This window comes from Schistosoma mansoni (assembly GCF_000237925.1).
Source record: "Schistosoma mansoni, WGS project CABG00000000 data, supercontig 0164, strain Puerto Rico, whole genome shotgun sequence".
NCBI lineage: Eukaryota > Metazoa > Platyhelminthes > Trematoda > Strigeidida > Schistosomatidae > Schistosoma > Schistosoma mansoni.
Window position 1 is genome coordinate 84,687 of NW_017386053.1, and position 25,624 is coordinate 110,310.

Sequence of the window (25,624 nt, forward strand, 5' to 3'; positions counted from 1 at the left end):
TTGGTTTCATTTCAAAAGATAGTAACTAATGAGTATGAATGCAAAGTGTTAACATCTTTCATGACCAGCCTGTGGAATATTGTTCATTACAAGTTGTTGGGACCTTGCTGTAGAAAGTAGTCATTCAAGTAGTTGAACATTTTGATATGAACTAAATCAATGACTACAAATTCACTTCACTAGAAACTTGCAAAAACTCAATTCTCATAGACTAAACTTTCAAAAATACAAATACTTAAAATTCCGACATTCAATTCACTCATTTTCTTCCTGCAACTTCGATTGACATATTTTAAGAAAAAAGTTCTTAATAATGATCTTTTCCCATACTTTTTATCCACTCTTGGGATTATAGTAGTTTTCTGCATTATCACCGTAAAGCCAAAATCTGATGGCAGTTATTTCCTTTAGACTGAAAGTTTTATTATTTGTAGTTTATTAAATCATTACTTGGTACTTTTCATAATACATTTAGACCTTTTCATTAAATGTAATATCGACCTAACTTTCTATTATAGATAAATAGCACACAATAAAACGGATTATTAACATGCAAACGAAAAGTGATGAATAGCTGCCCATTGTGGATATATTCTTTCACTACCGAGACATTCTTATCAACAAAAGATCTCGGATTTGAAGTTGTTCGATTATTCATGATTTGACCTAGTTCAGTAAAAATGGGAATTAATAAAGTGATTTTGACTTTATATGGTGTTCCCGTATCTATAATAGTACCATTTTGATTGTTTTCATTTCAAGCAGCGAGCTAGACAACTTATCAAAGGACATTTTGTGAGTCGTCAGTCAAATTCATAAAAAACATGAGGACAACAAAGTCTTTCGACATTTAGTATCAATAATGGTGCTGCATCTCATCATGAAATATCGATTGAACAAGACTCTTTATTCAGCTTTAAGTTTTTTTTCCAAAATTAAACAGCAGAATTTTCTTCTTGCATTTTGTCATTTGAAATGATTACCCTTAAGAAAATCATAAGCTTCTAAGGTTTTATTGATATTTTATCCGAACTCAACTAAATTTCCTTGTCGATCATATGATTCGATGATCAGTTATAAAAATAAGAATAATAATAACAATAATAATAATGAGCTCTTTCCCACATTCAAAACTCTGTTGAAAGAGTGATGATTCATTACACTGCTTTTAACTTAATTATGCAACGTTTTTAAAATCATCTTCATCTTCTTTAACTTTTCAGATAATATATGTAAAAATATTATAAGCAGAGTTAGATGGTGGCTAGAAATAGTATCCAGCACACCTATTTCTTCCTATTTGTGACTCATCAGCTGGATGTATCTGGATTTTAGAGTTGATATCCAATCCAGGAGTCACACGACGTAAGGAAATTTTATTTTCTACTTATTGGGATACTGTCAGTATGTGGTTGTGGAGATTGTTAAATTTGATTGAGATCACGAACCGATCAACGCTAGACCACCACTTACATATATATATATATATATATATATATATATATATCATCAAATACTATAGATCGAGCAGTCATTTTACAATCAGTAAAAAAATCAACTTCTGATGTTCTGGTTCATTAACATCTTGCTTAGAGATGAATAATTAGGACAGTTATGTAAATACTTGTACTCTCGATAATTCTCGATATCTATTCCCACAACGCTAGTTCAACAAACGTTTTAACACGAGCACAAGAGTACGAATGAATTGTTTGAAGTCGTGTGACTTTAATACAAATATCCATGATAGAAATTTTCATCAGAGTTTTGAATCTCCACATATAACGTTTGTCAGCTTGAGAATCCGCCAAAATTCCACTGCTGGCTGACCAACTGGTACTTAAAAACATGACCAAGAGGAAAGGTTTAGTAGACATACATTCTACTGGGTCTAGTACATTTTTATTTGTGCCTGACTAGGACCATTAAAGTTGGGTGATGAAGTGCACATTGTTATGCGTGATGTTGTAGCCGTACGGCACTATTCAACATAGGTTCATGGTTGAGTTAATCTCGTTGTTCATTCGCTTGGACGATGGTGCTGTGTTTCCTTAAAGTCAATATTTTCCAGAATAGATGTGCGGTACAACTGATCTAAAATAAGGGGGCAAAACATATCTCTGATTCGATGTTCTGACTGAGTAATGAAATTGATAACTCGAAATTCAGTCGACAAAAATAATGGTCAAGATCTCAAACGGACAATAATAATATAGGTATTTACGAATTCACTGGATCAAACATGGGATGATGTGTAATTTTGGTCAAAAATCTTATAATTATAATCACAAAGTAATGGAAGATCAATACATATAGACACAATAGGCAAGGTCAAATGACCAAAAGCTTTCGTATCTTCCAATTAAGAAAAGCAATAAACTATTTTACATTGTCTGAAATTGATAACTGTAATTCAACTTGATACGGCATATGAAGTAAAACCTTTGTGTGAAGGTGTGGTTATAGTACTTCAGAAATATCATTTATTTGATTCAAACTGTTAGTGATACGAGAGAAATTTAGTGTGACACTCAAAGAATGGTAACGAAATTAGAAGGCAAACAAATAAAAGGGGTTATCTTGGGTTTAATATACCTTAACGATGCAGAATAAGTGAACGCTTTGATATTACATGAGTCTACACATAGTTGAAGGTTTTTTCTTGAGGAAAATTTAAAGTAACAGGATATAGATATCATTACCAAGTTTTGATTGGGTAGATTGTTATAAATAAATAATATATTTATAATATCCCAATGAGTAGTAAAATTAGATTTTCTGACGTTTCGTGACTTAATGTAAGCCACTTCTTCAGAGAATAAATAACCAAATTATTTAATAACAAGATATGTTTAGGTGGTTTTTAAATCCTTGATTTATCTCAAAAGATCCTAATCAAAACCTACAAACTCCTGTTTGAAGAGTTTCAAATTCGATTACATAACTTTTTTTCTTCATATATAATAATTAACTTATTATCTATGTCAAAACTTGGTTAGGTAAATGTTTCAGATAGTTTACATCTAAAAGTATTATAAAAGTATCACGATAAGAATAAGATATAAGTTTTGATCTATAACACAAAATGGTTGGTGTCAGTCAACATTTTCATGCCTCTAATTTAATTTTCATAATATACATAATTTTATGCTTATTTTAAGAATTTATTTTAGGTTATTATATGAATTACTACTGTTCATTGATAGATAGTAGGACATAATTCATTATTTTGAAAGTATAGCTCTCTTCATCTGTTTAAATTCATTGAGATATAGATAGTTATGAATGAAAATATGGATTTAATGTTACTTTTTGTTTATCTCAATTGTTTCTAAGCTTTCTAGTTGGTTGCTTACTTACTTATTTACGCCTGTTACTCCTCGTGGAAGGGTATAGGCCGCCCACCAGTATTCTCCATCCAACTCTGTCCTGGGCAGTCCTTTCCAGTTCTTTCCAGTTAAAATTCATCCTTTTCATATCTGGTTCTATTTCCCGACGTAATGTGTTCTTTGGCCTTCCTCTTTTCCGCTTCCCTTCCGGATTCCAAGTTAGGGATTGCCCCGTGATGCAGTTTGGTGATTTCCTTAATGTATGTCCTATCCACTTCCAACTTCTAGTTGCTTATTACAAATAAATTGAGGTGATTGTTGTGATTTTTTTCGTGATCATAATGTCTATATTACTTTAAGGAATATTAACTTTTGAATATGTATAGTGAATAAAAATTAGTTCATTAATTCTTCACTTCATTTGTCCCAATTTTTATGGATTTTTTTTGTTTGATGTATCACTAGTCTTTTATTCTTATTTTTAAGGAGAACAACATAAGTGATCTTGTCTGAGCTTAATTTCTTTTTGTATTAATTTTATTGAAAAAAAAAAGGAAAAAGGTAAAATCATTCATGTGAATCATTTTGATTCATTTTGAAAATAACGATTAATTAATTGGCAAAAACTGAGATATTGAAACATTATACTAATAAAATTTAAAGCAATTAGTCCCTTTGTAAACAAAGATGGATAGTGGCTAGCAGTGGAATCCAGGACACCTGTTTCGTCCTACTTGGGACTCGTCAAGTGGATGCACCTGCATCTCAGAGTTGATGTTTACTTTGGGACTCCATCTTTGCTTACATTGATTGTGAATTAAGGCGATATCGAGGCAATACGCACAGTATGCACATATTCCAGTTAGAAACTGACCAGTTTCAGTCCTAAACATCAATGGGAAGATTCAAGCAAATAACACTAAGTGAATTGAATAAGTCCCTTTGATAAACTTCGATAGTGTAATAAAAAGACGAGGATTATCAGAACTATGTGATATATTGGCGCAATACACTTCGAATAATCTGATCACACATATACGTGTTAGGAACATTTATATACAGAAATGAAAGGTCAACTAGACTGGAAATGGGGGTAAGAGTAGACAAAGATAATAATAATAATGTAAAAACGATTTGACACCTAATCACTCTGGATAATAAGCTAATATTACCAGGGTAGGTCGAAGGTGAGAACAACCTTTTTTTAAATACACAAAGGGGGTTACTTAAATCCCAGATATTAAACGCTTCATTCTCTTTATTGAAGTCTATATTAAATCAAAGTATTTAAAGTATTTTTGATTTTCATAAACATTTCTAGTAAACGGCATTTCTGAAGGAAATTTTGTGGAGTTTAAAAAATGAAGGTGATAAGATTTATCAAATTGTAATCTTGGGAACCAGGATTATTGTAAATATATATTGTAGGTTAACCCAACTAACATTTTCTAACTTCAACTAGATACTGGATAATACTGTAGTGGTTTATGCTATGTCAATCCAACATAGACTATTCCAACTTCTGGACAGGCTAATTTATTCATTCTTCTCAAGCCACATTTTGGTCTTGGCAATTATTTGCTTATTAAATCTGACAATTTTTATATGATCGTATGTGTGTTAATTACTTACCCTTTTCATTATGTGTCTGTATCTTACTTTTGTTTGACCATAAATATCAAGTTATGCTTGATTAAAAGGCGTTGGCACACTCGCCTTCTGTGTTGTGCGTTGTTTCGTTTCGCCTCACTCTCTCCTCTTCGCTTCCTTCACCCCGTCTCTCTGATTGCCTGTTCAGATCAACAATTGTACTAAATATAAGTGTTCAAACTTCATTCTTTTATTTGACTTACTTAATTCCGTTATTCACTAACGCGATTTAAGTCGATGATTATTTACGAGGGTGGCCGGGATGTACGTTTCGGTAACAATCAGTATACGAGTGAACTGGATTCATATACAAAGCTACTAAAATAGTACCACTAGGTAAATTTAAATTGACCTGGGCTTAGTTTAACTACAAAGAACACTACTGATGTTATAGATAGAATTACACGGTTAACTAAGAGTTTCACTAATAAGTACACTAACACTTCATTAAATGCCCCAATAGTGTTCTGTTGAACTATACATTTATGCATTCGAAAACTTTGGATAAACACATTATTAGTTAATAAATAAACATGATTTCATGGATAGCCAATGATATGTGAAATTGTAATTATTCTGTTTGTATCTTCCGAATACACAAGAACATGTAATTTAAGACTTAGTTTCTATGTGAAGAAAACTGTACAGGGGTTACAGAGAATATGGAATTTTTGGTTTATATCACGGACTGACTTTGGTTAAACAGCTGTTAACCAGTGGATACGGACTCAGTGGTCAGAATATTAAGCGCTCACCATGAGACTTTATTAAATTAGGTTGCTGGCATCGTGGATCCCCACTGTAGAAAAATCATTTACGATAACCAAACAGGCGTCTAGTGCTTCATGGTTTTTAATGGTTATTTGACCAGTCAGTCGATGGTACAGAGATCCAGAACCGGGATTGTTTTTCCAAAGAGAATTTACACGGTCGATTCTTTTGCCCTTCGGTTAAAACTGTGATAGGATCCGCGCCCCTATTTTATACTGAATCAGGCAGTTATTATCTTAAATTAATGCATTCCCTGCCATTTAAATATGAATAAGACATGAACAGTTTCAAGTGCTTCTATTGAATAATTATTTCTATTAGTGAGATATTTAGATTTACACAAAACTTTGTAGGTTCATTTTATACTTGAGATTCAAGGGAACATTATTTGTGATCATAAATAACCCTAATGCTGGTGTGTAACAATGTATTGATTTTCCCTTAATGTTTTTGTGATGATCAAAGATCATAATGATTTCAACGATAATTATTCCCAATTCTCTTCTAACTTTCTCAATGATCTTTCTTGATAACAAAAAGAATCATGTCTTTTAACGCCAACAATTATTTCAGTATTTGTCTAGTCTAAACATATATCTAATTACTGTTCTACGATGAAGATGTTTCTGCCCTATTTTCTTTTATATCGGCCTGTCTTTCTATCATTATTTGCTTCGGAATAAATTTATGCATACATAAAATTGTAATCAGTTCAATGTCATATTTAATTACGATTTCCGTTTCTAATCACTATTATGATGTGACTTTTTGTCTCCTATCATTAATAACTCGTTTCCTTTTTAATTTCACTTTTAACTTGTAAATGAAATCTAAAACAAAAGTTTACTGTTTCATTATTGAAATATCGTTTTACGAATAAGTTGGATTGTGTATACCACAGTTCGAGATAAAGTTTTCAGCGAAAACTACATGATGCGGTATGAAAAAATCAAGACATAAGTATTCAGGAGGAAATAAGTTATTCAAATGACCACAGATTATATACCGAAAAACCTACATAACAACTAAAGTAACACAATGAGACTGAGTTTTCTTGTAGGGGTTTAACGTTGTGTAAAGGTTTCTAGTTGATGAAAGGCTCAAGGAGCTTTGTTTATCCTAAACTAATGTAATCTTGATGAGGAGAAAATTATCAATAAAAATTGACAAAACCAAAAAGAAATAATTATCTCCAATACTTTGATATTTTTAACCAGTATTTTAAGGTATTTTACTGAAAAATATCTTAGGTTATCACTAATCTTCATAACATCAAGACGATAGTGTTAGAATTTGCTTAACCCCTATTTCCAGTTCTATGTTGAATTCTGTCAGTTATATCCTCAACAAAGATAACTTTTCAGATTTCGTTGAAATATATCATATATTTAAACATTCTGTTACGACTTTCACAAATTGAGCTTTAACAAGGCTGCATCCTGACAAACTTTCCTTGCAGATCAAAATGAATGTATCAAAATGAACTGTCATTTGAAGACCTACTGCAAAACACTTCCACAGGATATTTCTTGTTGAAATTACTAAGCAATCCTTTTCAGAAGTATGATAAACAAACCAGCATTTTATTGGTATCGCATGAATGGCACTCTATATTTTTAAAATATAAGAACGAATCTCAGAACTCATTAGAAACGTTTAGCAAAATTTACCTGGCAGTTACTTTTACAAAAATTATGAAAACCGAGATCTTATCCCCTTTCTAGACGTCTTGTTGACTTGACTGAACGATAAAAAGAAATCTTAATCATAAGCCGAAGATACTAAGCTAATACACATTTTTTCTCTTCGTTTCATCACAGTATAAGAGCTCTTTCATCAAATTTCTGGTTCATAGATCAATAGTCACTTGCTGTTATGATAATTATTATGGTGATATAGTCAGTGGTATTATGAAACGACATATAAGAAAGGGCTGAAAATCAACATTCAATGCAAGAAAGTTACATTCCAGTTCAGTTAACCAATAGTGAGTTCACGAAACAAAGTTAAACTAGCTGTTTCCTCTGTCTATATGTGGATTTACCAGTTTACCTATTCTTGTAGGATTACAACCAGCCAAGTACATTCTGACTTGTAGCGTTTGAATCACGTCGCGCTCAAAAGCTTCCTTGAGTTATTCTTATACTTCGCTTTTCAGTCGTCCGGATAAGCACTGTGCATAATTTCTAGAAGCCGAAATCAAAATTTCAGAACAGTTTATTTCAACGTACAGTTCAAATCATTTGACCTGCATATAGCTAAGCAAGAAAATCAGTTAATCAATGTAGATTAACATACAAATATGCATGTGTATTAGAAAGATTTACCAAGCCTCTAAGCAATTAACATTTAAACAAGTGAAAAATAGATTCGTTGGTTGACCTATGCAACCATCCACACATACTCATTTATACAAGCATAATGATTTGATTACATACAATATGTGGGTGAGTTATTACAGGCTTAAATTAACTCCGTCTACCTAATCGATAAATCAAAAGGTTAACTGATCCGGAAAAACAAGGGCTTATATTCGGAAAAGAGTGCTATAACATCAGCGTCTTTTAGAATATCCTCCCTATCGACTGACCAAAGTACAAAAGAAAAACATCGTGAATTTCCATCCTAGCGCTTCTAGTCGATACTAGTTACCATAATCACATAAAGTTGGCTTTGAGAGTTATTGATAAAATTCCTTTAAACTTTCCCTGAATTCTTCATCTTCATACGATAGAGCTAATAGGAAAAGTTGAAAGCGTGAGTCACTTGAAGCTAGACCACTATGGAAAACCTGGAAGCAGTGGACGGCCGTTTCGTCCCATTATAGGACTCCTCAGCAGCGCGCATTCACGATCCCGCACTCGCGAGATTCGAACCCAGGATCTACCAGTCTCGCGCAAGGGCACTTAACCGACAGACCACTGAGCCGGCATCCAACGGTGTTAATGTCTAACTTCAACTGTTCCACGAAGTTGAGCAACCGTTCACCAATTGTCTTCATTGAGTTGGTATCTCACAACAGACGTGGTTTGAACACCACTGGTCACTGCTTCTCATTAGAACTCCTGGATTTACCTCTCGAAGTCAGTCACTAATGAGCATATGATTATTATTATTATGAGAAGCGGTTTTGTGGAGATTTAGTATTTTACATTGTTCAAATTTAATTTCTAGTTTTATTATTCTATATTCTAATTTAACAATCTGATTATTTAATTTTCTAACCATTATTTTCAAAAATAACATTGAACATTTATATTCAATTACTTGATGTAAGACTTACTCAATTCCTATATTTCTTACATAATTATTTGCAATTATTAACCGATTGTATAATGTTACTTAAATCTTAATTTACCATTCATTTATTTAATAACTGACTGACAATGATCCATCACCATCTACCTATTATTGATTTCATGCCTAATTGTGAACTTATGTATTGACATGAAGCCAAAACGAGTTACTAGTCGTAAAGAAATATTTCTTCGCTTAGCTTGTATTCCCAATACTATATTTTTAGAACAGAGATTTGTGGATATCGTCGCAATTTTTAATAGTTGAGTTCATGAGCCGATTTAAGCTAAACCGACATTAAAAACCTAGAAGCACTGGGCGGCCGTTTCAACATACTAATGATAATCATCATGTGTTCACTAGCAACTAGCGTCAAGATGGGTTTCATGGAGTTCTAGTGAGAAGCCGTGACCAGTGGATTCCAATCCACATCGGGTAGAAACAGGTATCTACCTCAGACAATGAATGAACGGTTGGGCAAGATCATGGATGGACTGAAGTTAGATATTGATAATATTGGATGTCGACTCAGTGGTCTGGAGGTTAGACGTTCGTGCGCGAGAATTAAGGTCCTGGGTTCGATCCCTGCGTGTGGGGTCGTGTATGCGCAATTCCGAGGAGTCCCATACTAGGACGTAACGGTCGTCCAGAGCTTCCAGGTTTTCAATGATTACTTACTTACTTACACCTGTTACCCCTAATAAAGCATAAGCCGCCGACCAGTATTCGCCAAGCCACTCTGTTCTGGGCCTTCCTTTCTAGTTCTATCCAACCCTTGTTCATTCTTGTCATGTCTGTCTCCATTTCTCGGAGTAATGTGATCTTTGGTCTTCCTCTTTTCCTCTGGCCTTCAGGATTCCATGTGAGGGTTTGTCTTGTGACGCAGTTGGGTGCTTTCCTCAATGTGTGTCCTATCCACTTCCAGCGCTTCTTCCTGATTTTTTCCTCCAATGGAATCTGGTTTGTTCTCTCCCACAGTAACTTGTTGCTGATAATGTCTGGCCAACAAATCCGAAGTATTTTGTGTGGACAACTGTTAATAAACACCTGGATGACGGCTTTCGTAGTTCCCCAGGTTTCCACCCCATACAGCAGAACTGTCTTAACATTTGTATTGAAAATTTTGATCTTGGTGTTGGTTGACAATTGTTTTGAGTTTCATATGTTCTTCAGTTGAAAATATGCTGCTCTTGCTTTGCCGGTTTCCAATGATGATCTAACTAAAATCGACTCATGAATACTTTATTTGTCATGTATATGATCAGATCTTTACTGTTCATTTTGCAACTAAAATTTTTACTGATAATAAAATCAAAAACATTAATGGTGATCAATATTTTGTCATGCAAATCTGATTTTGAAATGTACAAAATGTGTTTTCCTAAAAAAATTAAATTAAAACCACATTTTTTCTGAAAATTAACACCAACATTGAATCTTCTATCTTGATTTGAAATTTATGTTTATGCATACCAGCTGATTTAGTGAAAAGAGGAAGAACCTACTTTTCTGCATATATCAAGGTAAAATGTAATAATTTTTCTGAATAACAAAAACTACTTTCTCAAGTTACCTTGACAATAACATAATGTTAGAAAATTTCAACTTCTAGATTAATTATTGTTTAAACAGACGCTTTACAAATCGCCAGAATGTTACAAAAATCTCATTGATAAATTTCAATTTACCTATGTGATGCTTTTCAAAATGGACCACGAAATCCAACTTCTAAATCAATATCAACTTCATTTCACTTGTCCAACTCAATGTCTAGTTATGTTGATCATGTAACAGAGAAGCCGTCAACCTTTCAAGAACTAGTCAGTTAATCACTTCACTTAATTTTCAATTTCATTTGTTGTGAATAAGAAAAAAACTGGTTAGTTGTTTAGTAAATAAACTACTTGATATGGATGTCGAAATTCTAGGCTTTACGAAACACATGAACAGATGATAGTCCAAAATATCACTGAAATTAAAATAGTATCTAATCGGACTAATTTGTGAGTGATATTTTTCTGTCAAAAAAAATTAAAAATGAACAATATTTGAGCAAACAATTGTTTTCATTAACTTCATCATCAGGCTCTACAGTTATAAGTCCATAATTATTATGATATTTTACAAAGGCCAAAATGAGGCATGTATTAATGAATTTGACAATGTTATATATTAAAAATGGTGAACGTTTGCATCTGTTACGACATATATATACTTCAAAATTGTGTTATTTGTAAATTAGAAAGATCATTTAATAAAGGTCAAAATGATTTGCAATAAAGTGTCCAGTCGCAATCAGTATAATAGTAATTTAGAAAAAATGAAAATGCAAAAATATTGTGTGAATAAAGTACATAGTAGGAGAATTTCATCTTATTAATTGACATAATAATGATTAGTAGTAATGGTAGTAATAATAAGATTAGTGTGTGACTATAATATGTAATGAAAGGAGTGTTATCAAGGTAATTAAGATGAACGAATTGGGAATGATGGATGTGAAGGTTAAGGTATGGGTGATGGAAAAAAAGAGGGGGGAAAAGTTTATAATATTTAGTTTAGATATCCGGTGATCCAGTCATAGGCCAAGGTAAACATAGAGGCTGGATATACCTTTTCTGGATGCCTAAGTTTGGTTTAGAAATAAAAACGGGGAAGAAATTTTCCGTTTTCTTGTTTACTGTCTTTCTTTTGTTTTCAGTTGCTTTGTTGATTTGTGATGTGCTTAAATGAATTTCAATCAATCATAAAGTTGTTTATAATAGATATTGTACAGTAATAATCTTATCTAAGTCAATATATAGAACTAATCAACAATGTAACATAAGAACCAATAAAATTTACCTTCCATGTTTAGCTTATCATTTAAATAAGTGGTGCTTACATTATTAACCTTTTTATTGTAGAATAAGACAAAAATAAACTTTTACAAAAAATTTTAATCAATATTGATACCGGTAATAAGTTGAATCCCTTCAAGTGCTTCATATACAACCCATCAATCAAGGAATTTTGAAATTCATATCTTTAAAGCATAAAAGAAAACGATAATAGTCGGTGATTACTTTTACAACATGTCCATTTCAACCTATCTTAGTAGTTAATCTATTATTTATCGATTACTTATTACCATTATAACTTGAAGTATGCCACAGTTTATATACTAATGAAAAATGATAAAGAAAGAAAGTGGGAGATTAATCTTTGAGAACTATGTAATTTTCTACATTCAGGGGAATTTGTATTCCAGTTAAATGAACTATAATGTTGAATGATTAGAATATTATGCCCAGTATGCTTAGTAATATTCCATAGTATTATAAATACTTAACAAACAGTTTCATCACTCATCTTCTGTTGTAATTACCATAATATTTTAATGTAATGTTTGCTTTTGAAATCGTCTGGTTAAAAATAACAACAAGTACGTGTACAAGAATATAAGATTGTTTATAAGATATGAAATTATTTATTATAGTAACAACAAAAATATATATCAGAAGAGGTTTTGTGGATAATATAGTAATTTTAATAGTTGAGATCATGACTCAATTAAAGCTAGACCACTATGAAAAACCGGGAAGCACTGGACGACCGTTTCATCTGTTAAGAGATAGTAACTCACTGAAGACATTGGTGGATGTTTCGCTCGATTTCGTGGATCGGTTGAAGTTAGACATTAACACCATTGGATGCTGGCCATCTCAGTGGTCTAGAAGTGAAGCGCTCACACGCGAAACTGATAGATTCTGGGTTCCAATCTCTCGAGGTGGAATCGTGAATGCGCACTGTTGAGGAGTCCCACAACAGGACGACACGGCCGTCCAGTGCTTCCAGGTTTTCCATGGTGGTCTAGATTCAATTGATTCAAGATGTCAACTAATGAAATATTTATATAATTAACATTTAATAATTTGTTTATTGAACTAAATAAGATAACAAACAATAACGCTCCCTTTCAGATTAATGTATCGAAACAAAACTGTTTAATTATTAAATAAAGTTAAGCTGAAATTAAAAAAATGTAGAAAATTCCCATGTTTTCTAATTAATCAATATTTCGAGGAAGTAACTTACATTTGGACGAAGTTTATCATTATGTATTTGATTTATCGAAATCTAGACTTCCATCTGATAACAATAAAGAAAAAACCTATGTATCTGTTGTGTGCTGAATTGTGGGATCATCATAAGTAAATAACTGAAAAAAAGACGCTGGGATGAATTTGGTTTCTTGTAAAGAGTATATCAGAATTTGAACATTGTTGTTTTCATAAAAAGACATGATAAATTGATCAGCTATTGTTATCCTAAGCAAATCACATTTAATTCACTGAAATTAGTTGAACAATGTTTAGATATGAAACAGTTTATGAGTCACAAATAGTGAAACATAATGATCTTGCATGCAATTTGCTTTTTGTTTCATAACTCACTGTTACATTTACTTACCAAAAGCTTGAGAATGAATAACAGATCATTGTTTTTAAAATACCCAGGGACATAGTTTTCTATATAATAGTGATCGAGTTATGGTCAAGCGAATTTCACTTTTGAAATATATATATATATATATATATATATATATATATATATAAGCTTTATTCAATATTATATTTTTGGTACAATATAGAATTTCTTACTTCGTCGATCCTGACGATAAATATTAAATGAACGCCAGTTAGAAGTAAGAAGTCTAGTCATTCGAAATCTGAACAATGTACATTCTTTTTGCTACATATTGCCTGCCAGCAACCACGATATCTCTGATTAGGCCTTTTGTAACCTTTACAACGAAAGGTTGTACACTTTTCAGAAGCGCACAAAATTAGATAACTTGTTGAAGTATCAAGATTGAAAGAACAGGTGACCCAGATGTTTAAGCAGGCCGCCATATATATATATATATATATATATTCGCAGTAAATTTCAAATCCCTGTTGGAATGAAACAGCCTCATCAAACTTTATGCATTAATAATGACGTAGTACTTCACGTAAACATCCTCTCCTTTTTAACATCCAGACAAGAAATTTTCAAAAAGTTATATGTTCTCCATTATTTTTTCGTATGGAAATTTAGCTACCTATAATAATTATGATTAAAATAATAAATATATTTTTTGTTATATCCCAATAGTTAGAAAAATTATATTTTCGACGTTTCGTGACTTAGTGTAAGGCACCGAAATAAATTTATTTCGGTGATTTATTTACTTAGAAGAAGTGTCACGAAACGTCGGAAATACAATTTTTCTACCCATTGGGATGTAACAAAAAATATATTTATCATTAAGTTTCTACCCAATGCTTAATTTATTTAAAACTGTCAGGTCTAACTATGGTATTGATACCTATATAGATCTAAATGTTTTCGACTTGGCTTTCGACTAATAATCATAGAAAGGTCCATATTTAACATGTTTCAGTGAGTGAGCCTAAATGAGTGGAGGGACAACAAATAAAAGTTAATGTGGATGTTCAAAACTACTACTCGCAACATCTCAATTTGATTACATAATTTTACAGTGTCACAGTTGTTACCAAAGTATATTTCCTTGCTGTAATTATTTTAAATCGTTGAGATTAATGGTAAACAATACGATTTTAATACAAACGTGATATATATATATCATGACACTAAATCCTGTAATTCATGAAAAAGTTATAGTTGCTTTGGTAACCAATTGGAGGATTTAGTTATTCGAACAGAATATATGGGGGGAAAATACTGTTTTCAAATAGATTTTCATCAAGCTATAACATACATACCGTAATATTTATTTGCATTTGAAGAATATTAAACCTATCAAGGCAGTTTATCAGTCAGTGATAACGAAATAAATTACATAGCCCAACATAATTAAACAATACAAACTGATAATTTTATGGCATGTGTACCAGTAGTGATTGCAGTTACGAAAGCTTGAAGTAATGCCTAAAGATAGGAAATAGGTCGAAATTCGAGAAAATAGACAATAAACTAATATTGGAAGCCTAAATACATTGGACGACCATTTCTTCCTAGTGTGGGACTCCTCGGTAGTGCGCACCCTCGACATCGCACATGGGGTCAAAACTCAGGACCTACGGTTCTGTACAAAAGATTTCAAAGGTGTACGCTAATGTTCATTGAAGTCTTAGGCATATGAAAACTGTAACTTAATTTATGTGTTCAAAAGTAATTTGTTCTTACCCTTAACCTACCCTGGTAATACCAATTTATTGTCCAGAGTGGTTTGACATTGTGTTTGTATACTTCATCATTATCTTTATCTCCGTTTGCCTTTTAATTTGTCTAGTTAGCCTTTTGTTTTTCATATAAAATATCTTCACAAGTATATTATGTGTGATCAGATTGTTCGAAATTTATTGTGCTAATATATAACATAATTCTGATAACCTTCGTCTTCTCATTGCATTATCGAAAATTTAACTGTGTAGAAAATCATTTTAACAATATTCACTAGTCTACCACTGGCTTCATCTGTTTAAACTTATAGCTTTAGAAAATGAGGTATCTTACGAACGGTCCATCTCTCGAATATTATATTACATAAATACATACGCTTCTTTGAAAATCTTTGTAGGTAGCTTCTTTCGTTCAATAAGTCTTTAGAAATTCAAACTTCTTCTTGATGGTGTCATCTAAATGGATTTTTTTGCACTGAAAGACGTCTAAGCAGATTTATTTTGTATCAAAAACGCGTAAAACTAACAACGTATGTGTGTACTTATTCGATTATTTTCACTAATAGTAGAAACAGATGAATAACTTAGATGATTACAGATTTCAATAAGAATACCCATCATTACATTGTTGAATCAAGTTTGTCAACAGATCTTTTTTAGAAAAGATGATGAATTGATTCAAGCTCTATGACATTGTAAACTTTTCAGTGTTTTAGATCGTAAATTATGTGAAACGAATAGAATGGAGTAAAACTTGTCGATTGTTTATGTCACTGAAACTGTTGACAATAACATGGTTTACCGTTAACTGTAGAAAACATGAACCAATATTCAGTAATGAAATAGTTGATTTCATTTCTTATGGATCGTATTGATTGAAATGGAGCAACGTTACACATTTGTTAATAATATTTTGAATGAGAATCAGTAATTTGTGAAGAAATCTCTTAACTGGCAGTGACATAAAGTAGTGACTATAAGTAAGTGAGCATGATAGTTCAATAAAATCTACGAATCAGTCAAACGTGCTATTGAGTTTGTTTCGATGAAAAATTAGTGATAACAGTTGAAATGTCAAAAACTTAATTAATATAGGGGGGGTTTATTCTTCATAGTAAATTCCTTTATCACACTTCAATGATTTCAAATGTTTCCCAGTGGTTATGAAAAAATCATGGACAAATATTTTTTAAATATTTGAAAAATATACAGAATTCTCAAAGGTTCTCTACGTCCGATGAATATTTTGATCACATACAATAAAAAAAATGTTATCCAGTTTGTTAAAATAAATTTAGATTACCAAGTGCCAACCTTAGATAGCAAAGGCAATTCAGAGTTATTCAAAACAAATTAAATTTAAATTCATTTAGTATTGTTTGTTTGAATCTTCCCACTGATGGTTTAGGACTGCAACTGGTCAGTCTCTAATTGGCATATGTGCATACTGTGCGTATTGCCTCGATATAGCCTAAATTCACAAGCATGGTAAGCAGAGATGGATAGTGGCTAGCAGTGGAATCCAGTTTGACGCGCGTTTCGTCCTATTTGGGACTCGTCAGCTGGATGTACCTGCATCTCAGAGTTGATGTTCACTCTGGGACTCGAACCCAGCACCGTTCGCTTCAAACACCATCACGTTATCCACTCGGCCACTGAGCCCTGATAGCCACTTGAGATGCAGCTACATGCAGCTGACGAGTCCCAAATAGGACGGAACGCGCGTCCTGGATCCTACTGCTAGCCACTGTATATCCCTGCTTACCAAAATTAAATTTAAGCTGTTGAATATATTTGTAAATCATTTGGTTTGTCAAGAGAAAACATAGAAAGCGACAACAAGAAGCATTAGTTAGTAACAAACTCTGTAGATTAACGATCGTGAATTATTTTTGTTATTACTTAAAATCATGATTACATAAAATACAAATTGATACCTATTTGTGTTAATTTTGATAAGCAATTAGAACATGCATTAAATGACCCGAAAAATAATACTTATAAGGGATTAGTTGACATTTATAAGTAACAAGTAAATCAGCTCATAAATGAATGAAAATTAATCAGTCATATACACTAACTTGAGAAATTAAAGAAAATCCGAGAAAACAAAACTATGACGGAATCGATTTATGTAGGCAAATAAAATGCTTTTTAAATGCAATGATGGATAGTGGCTAGCAGGGGAATCCAGGACTCGCGTTTCGTCCTATTTGGGACGAGTCAACTGGATGTACCTGCATCTCAGAGTTGATGTTCACTCTGGGACTCAAACCCAGTACCGTTTGCTTCAAACGCCATCGTGTTATCCACTTAGCTACTGAGTCCTGACCCGAAAAATATTACTTATAAAGGATTAATTCACATTTATAAGAAACAAGTAAATCAGATCATATGTGAATGAAAATTGATCAGACATATACGCTAATTTGAGAAATTAAAGAAAAATCCAAGGAAACAAAACTATAACTCGGAATCGATTTAAGTAGGGAAATAAAATTTTTGTTTGTTTGAATAAAGTAAAAGCTGTTTTGAGAAATTTTGTGCCTTTAATTTTAAGTGACTATTTTTCCCACGTTTTTTTCTAAAAAATAGAAATAATAAGTATTTCGTAATGACTAGTACAATGGAATTATTTATACTCATTTTGATTAACACATTTCGTTGTGAATCTTTTTCTCAAGCCCGATTCGTGCTCAGGTAAGTTGAAAAAAGATATTAAATCAAACATGTTTTATCAACTTTATACTGATGTATATATACATCATGAAAGACTAATTAAAAATAAGTTTTTCTGTCCTATTCATCCTTTTTTACTAAATGTCAAAATGGGAATTTTCATTAGACTCATAGAATATTAAGGTAGATCTGAATGGGGTATATATATATATATAATATTTATTTTTACGCCTGTTACTCCCAATGGATCATAGGCCTCCGACCAGTATTCTCCAACCCACTCTGTTCTGGGCCTTCCTTTCTAATTCTTTTCAACTTTTGTTCATTCTTCTCATGTCTGTCTTCATTTCTCGGCGTAATGTGTTCTTTGGTCTTCCTCTTTTCCTTCGGCCTTCCTGTTTTTAACAAATGTCTAAGATAAAACTATTTTTAGGAATATTCAATTTCTAAATACCTTATTCCTGAGTAGAAAAAACATGACTCAGGAAAAAAACAAGTTATATATGAAAAATTAGTCTGGTTGCATTTAACCATGAATATTTACAAATATTCCACCTTAGATTCCAAGTAATTAAAACGCTCTCATCAATCAGCTAACAGAGTTATCTACTCACATTTCTATCCCCATGAATTTAAAAGTTTAAACAAGTTCCATGAAGCTGAATTATTCGTGTAAGTTTTTTCCAAGTTACTTGTGATGACAATCTCTTATTTATTTCTATGCTCTGATAACTGATCCCGATTGTTTACACTTCTATACGTGTTAGATTGTTTTTGACTATGGGCTGTACTTATATAACTTTAAATTTATTATTCTATAAAATTATTATATTACATAATCGATAATTGTGCTCATTTCAATTGGACATAACTGAAATTCTAATCTATAACATCTTTTAAATTTTTGTACTGTAATTGCTTGTTTTTCAAAATTTACAAAAACGTGAGTGAATAAAATTAATTATCTGATGATGCAATTCATATCCTAGAGTAATAAACCACATAGATTATAAACAAAGATGGGTAGTGGCTAACAGTGGGGTTCAAGATGCGCGTTTCGTCCTATTTGGGACTTGTCAGTTGGATGTACCTGCATCTCAAAGTTGATGTTTATATATGCCAATAAGAGACTGATCAATTGCAGTCCTAAACATCAATGGGAATATTCAAATCATATCTGATGATTAAGTATACTTGATAAGGAAAGCTATATTTCTCACATGGTAGTTTATTAATGATTTCTAGTTGCAGAATATCTTCAAACAGTTCATCAGAATAATGAATATAATCCACCTTTGAATATCATATTTCTTAGTTACCAATAGAAACGTATTAAATTGTAGTAAAAGTTTAAACATCGATTTCTAACGAGAAAAACATTAAATACGACGTATTTGACATTACTCTAATTCAGCAGAATTTATTTATTCTAAACAGCTTTCGTCAATTGATAACACTGAAAAACGACAGTTTAGTTATTATTTATATTATTGTAGATCAGAACATTTTTTAAGTGTAAGTTCTTGTTGTTTTTACAATCTCAATAGTAAGTTTTACTTTAATTGATATACTTAAGTAGTAACTAGGTGAAAGGTCGTACTTTACGTCAAAAGATTAGTTCATATATGAATAAATGTACACTTTAAGGATCATGGTTTCTCTGGGTTAGATAGTTTAATCGTAGAACTTCCACTGCCATTCTGAATAACATCATCAGCGCTTGCTTCATATCAAAGTGAGATCCTTAGTTATACCATGCACCTACAATCAGTTTATTCTGGTGGTTTTGTTTGTGATTTCTTCTCATCCTAGATTTTGTTATCGTTCATTATTCTTGCATTGAAATTGATCATCTTGTTCCATTGACCTCTGATCATGTCTTTGATCGGCCTTTTTCTAATGGGTTAATAGACCGGGTTTAATTCTATGCATCTAGTGACTGTTAATTGATCTGAATGCTATACTTTAAAAAATCACCTGGCATTCTTAGAACAAACGATAGAATTATAAAGAGACGACTGTAAAATACTATAAGATTTAGAAGGAGAAAGTGGTGATCATAATCACTGTTAACAAGTTAAAAAGTGGACTGGCTTGTTTTGTTTTCAGTGTTTTGTAATAATTGCTTATTCCCCACAAGCGTACCCTAAACAAAATGTGAACCATTTCAAATGTTTTCTTTGAATGCTTTACCAATCTTTTTTTAACTAACATTTAATTGAAACCAGTCATAAGATTTACTTCAAGTCAATTTTTATAGTTTAGCACAAGTGTTCAGTGTCGAGTACCAAGGTCTGCTGAAGCCTTAACGAAAATCCAAACCCTGCTTTCTCTGTTATAACTCAGTCTATCCTCGCCTTGAGGCCAATCTGATAACACTAATTTTTTATCCTGTTTGATATGATTCACATTGTTTGTCTAATGGTTTTTGTTCTTACAACTTTCTGATTGTCAACTTGAAAAGTGCTAAATCAACAATTCTAACAGGATAGAACGAATTTATTTTATTCCGTTAGGTTCTCATCAGCTAGTTTTATCAATAATTTCTTATAAACGACTGGATAAATACTATTAGGAATTAAGGTATAAACTAGCCAGGTAATGAAAATCTAATGAAATAAGGTATGTAAGTGTTATGCTGCTTAAGTTATTATTTTATGTCTTTTCAACTTAAATCAGTGGTGTGGGCTAGAATAATCATCAACACTAAAATGAACTATCAATGATAACAAATCTGAATAATTGAATTCCTGAGTCAATGTAAGTTAGAGAACAATTGAAAACGTGGGAGCACTGGATGGCCGTTTCGTCCTAGTATGGGACTCCTTAGCAATGCGCGTCCAACGATCCCGCACGCGGGATTCCCACCCAGGGCCTTTGGTCTCGACTCATGATTTCAACTATTGACATTACTACAATCTCCATAAATCTCATTCCGATCATAACAAATCTGATCGATAAATCCTCATCGTTTGATTTGAATTACATAAGCAGTTTATCTGATCTATTTCCTCTCCAGTTGTACAAACATTTGTTTCAAAATAAACTACAAGAAAAAACGAACCTTTTATTATGTAAATACTTTTGGGATTAAATTTGAAAATCTCTATCCCTGTCTTAAGACAATTGGTGAATTTTATAATCTAAACTTAGTGAGAAAAACAATTTCGTATATATTGAAGATAGTTTGGAATATTCTACAAGATTTAGCATCCCATCAAATTGGTTAGATTTAATAATTTTGAACGATAAACTGGGAATTCTCAGTCTGTTATCTTCACATATCAGTTTCTTCGACACTAAATATAGAAGAGGAAACTACTGAATACAAAAAAGTAGAGAATAATTTGAAATTCAAATAGCTGTTTAAAATAAATAAAAACTAATAAAAGTCAAGAATAGCAAATTCAGCAAATGAAGAGTGTTTCGTCTTAATAGAACGGTGATTACCATATATTAAAACAGAAAAACTTGGCAAAAATGTATTTCATCTGCTGTTTAATTCTATAGACATTGCTTATTGAATGGACAACTATGAGATTCTCAGAGTAAGGAAAATGATAATGTCTAACAAAAATCGATTTTTATTGTCCACAAGTATGTTTATTTTGATGTAGGTTTGCTTACTGAGCTGGATGGTTTGGTCGTGGAGCTTTCATCGTCCTTCTGAACGACATCATCAGCACAAACTTTGGGTAGGAGTGAAGTGTGTGTATATACATATCAACTGCTGGTCATCACTAAAAGCCTCTGATAATTAGTTTTAAAATGCACCAGATAATGATTTTCAACTTCAAAACACTAAAAACATAGTGTGAGTTTATTATTTGCCATTGAAAGCGTTCGACAATGGAAATTAACAAGTTCCACAAATATCTGCGTTTACATGTTCATAAATTTCATTTTCAGCTTTTTAATTTGTTCAAAATGTATAATCTATTACATATAAATTAAATGCCAGATTTCTGGATGACAGTACATATTTAATAGAGAAATACATGATATTATGTTGCTCTGGTAAATTGCGTAGTTCGGTAAAATCGGGATCAGTCATCTGTCTGTGAAATATAATGTAGTGTAGACACAAAAAATTCTTCCTGTCGGTTAAATTGACATAAAACTAACAATCCTGAATAAGAACACCTATATTTCTACTGATAAATTACTGATTTTTACGGCAAATCGGTCTACTGTTTTCAATTATTCAAGTGATTTTTGACTTATATTTACTTATTTAAGTGTTATTAAGTATACAAAGTAACTTCTATTTTCCTTCAGATTTCATTCATACAATTCCATATAAGCGCTTATTACTACAATTGTCAAACGGCTATTAAAAATACACTTCTCACTTACTCCATTGACGCATTGTATATTGAAGATACATTCAAACAGCAAGTTCCAGGTTAAAGATAAGTTGTCATATTTAGTTCATCATTAACTATTAATACGTGCAGTTTTCCCATGTAAAATAACTTTATTACTTTTGTTATTAACTGCTTACTACTTGGGAATGACCTTTACATGTTTCTATTCAATCAGATGTTTATAATAAAGGCTAAAAAACCGTAACATCACTCTTTAGTAGATAAATTTTAGCTAATTTGATATATGTTCACATAAACCTGTCAAAGCCATACGATTGATTGAGCGGAGTCTTATACTACGACGAGACAGCCATCCAGTAATTCCAGGCTTTTAATTGTGAATTTATTTTTGAAAATACTATAATCTCCAAAAATCCTCAAAATTGATATTAACTGAGATAAATAATCTTTCACAACCTTTAAGGAAATCTTATTCAATTGACCTAAAGGTACTTTGTACTTTACTGATAAATCAATATTTTTCGTGAAATGTATTTCCATATAGAACAATACACTAAAAATGTGTACATAAAATTGTTAATCACACTATATTTCTACTGAAAGATTTAATCATATGAACAGGACAAAATCTTATTAAAAGCTTGTAGAATATAGTAAAAACAGTTTATTTATACAAGTATTCGAGTAAACCATAGTCTCTTGGATGGAAACACTTTTGTCCTTATTTTTCGTCAATGTTTGCCAATAACTCAATCTAGTCAAAGGTAATCCTGTCACATAATACCTAATCGTCTATAACTCATATTTCAATATTGATTTTTTCAAGATTTGTATGATTGGGATGGAGTTGATGATCTAACAAAAGATAAGATCTATATGGACCGGCTTTTCAAATGAGTTATCATCGAGATGTTCCTGGTTATATGCATTATTGTTGTTTAAGCTCAGCTTACATTGATAACGGATTTCTATGTTAATTTAGTACTTTTACTATAGATCGAAAATAATTCAGGTTTCAGTTACTTGTTTTCTTGAGACTGACTCTTTTACTCTGGGACATTTAAGCTTTTTTCATATTTTACTGCTTTAGCAAAAAAATAAGCAAAAACAACGATCACGTTACCTTCACAGATTTATAATTTTTAAAATAAATTTCATTGTTTTAGGTCATCTATAATTCATATCGAAACCGTGTGTATAAATAATAAAGCTCAACAATTCGGGTTACATATTGTCGTAGCTTTGTGTTCTCTGACTTTAATAGTTTACACTTAGAAATATACTATCTTTGTTATTTGTTTTGTTCTAATGAGAATATTCAAAGTTTTGATAAACTGGTTTTTTATCTCTTAAATAGAAATAATTAGACTGATTGAGATTAATTATGAAGTTCCTCAGTTTTCCAGCTTAAAATTAACTCGAACAGAATTTTAAACTTTGTCGAACACAGAGTACCATTATTGTATTCCTTAAACGTCTCAAAAGAACATGTACATTATATATATTTTTTCAAATCGTAATTAGTATCTGTAGCGAGACCGCGCCTTCTTAGACATGTGGATACTGCAACAAATACCACAGCTATTGTCACTGTTTCCTAGATTACATTATAGCAACAATCCTACAATCAATTTCGATTATAGTTAATTTTGGTTAAGCCCTTTTTATCAACTTACTTAAGAGATATCGTCACTCGGATAATAACAATTTGCTTATTCTTTGCACTGTTATACCACTAGAGCACATGACACTCTAGCCAAAATGTTGACTACTTAAGTATCATTCGATGACTCATACTCTTCCCCATATATGTATGCAGGCAAATACTATTATCAGTCTTTGTTTTGTCTTGCTGTGCCCCTTATTCAGTTTGACTATAAATTGCCTATGTAACTGCTTGCTATTCGTCCTTCGCTTGTTCGCCTGTTCACTCACTCGCTTGTTGGTATTCGCTCAGGTGTTGTTAGCTTTCTGACCTGAGTTATTCGACAATAAACTGTAGTTGCTGCTTTCCTTTGTCTTCTGATTTTACGCACCGTTAAGATTAGAATTATAACGATTATCGAAGTGAACGATTAACGAAGCGCGGCGCTACAACTTTCTAGACCTAGCATTATATATATATATATATATATATATATATATATATATATATATATTTCTAAATGCACTCCCGGTAGCTTTAAAATTTGTATATGAGGGGTATTTTTTTTCGAAAATCGATTACCTTATACATTATATGTTTTCCTAAATGACTATTAAAAGCATTTTATCATCAAGTATTATGATATGTTATTTGTACTCATCATATTGTTGAAATATTGGTTATTAGGGATAGGATAAACTTATTCTTATGGTAATATATTTCCTTGAAAAAGCTTGAACCAGATTGCTAGGTGAAACGTTAGATTTACTTCAAATTCATTCTCTGAGATTTTACAAATATATTCTTCCTAGTTAATGTCTTACATCAACTCGACGCCCAAATACTGTGAAACTATTCGTTCTAATTTAGACGAAAGTTTTTATATATATGTAGTATACAACGTTCATCAACGATACATGGTAAATCAGTATCTTTTAAATCATTAGCTACTTGATAGTTCCTATTTATACTACGTTAATTTAAACTAAATGTCTAAAAGAAGTGAGAATTTTTCTTTTTTGGATGAATATAGAAATAAACAAAAAGTATTAAGTGATAAATCATTTTCAAGTCTATAGAATTAAGTTTTTTTTTAAAAGAAAGAAAAACTATTCCATCTAACATCATTTGTTAAATGGTATTAAAAATACTTTTTCATTATGTTTATATTGCGTGATTGTAATTAATCAGTAAACAACAATAATTCGTGTAAAATATTATTCCTCATCTTAGTTACTAGTTAAACTGAATTTCTTTTGTGGAAATAACATTATATCACTAAGTCATATGATTTTACTAAAGTCATTCATAGATTTTATAATAGATATCTTTCTTATCTACCTATATAGTTGAGATATAACATTTAACTTCCAATAATTTATTCAATTTAAATGGAAAAAGTTTCTAATTCTAAAAATATTGAAGACTAATTATCAAGAATGAGGAATCTAAATGAATTAAAATCTAAATTATATCATTTTAATTGGTTAAATTTTATGCTAACTCCATATATACCAAAACAGATTATGATTATATATTCACCAAAAATAACTATGATTCAAAACATTTAAATTTATTTAGTTGAAATCATGAGTCAATTGATGCTAGACCACCATGGAAAACCTGGAAACACTGGACAGCCGTTTCTTCCTATCGTGGGACTCCTCAGTGTGGTGTTCTAGCAGTTAAGCGCTCACGCGCGAGATTGATAGGTCCTGGGTTGGAATCTCGGGA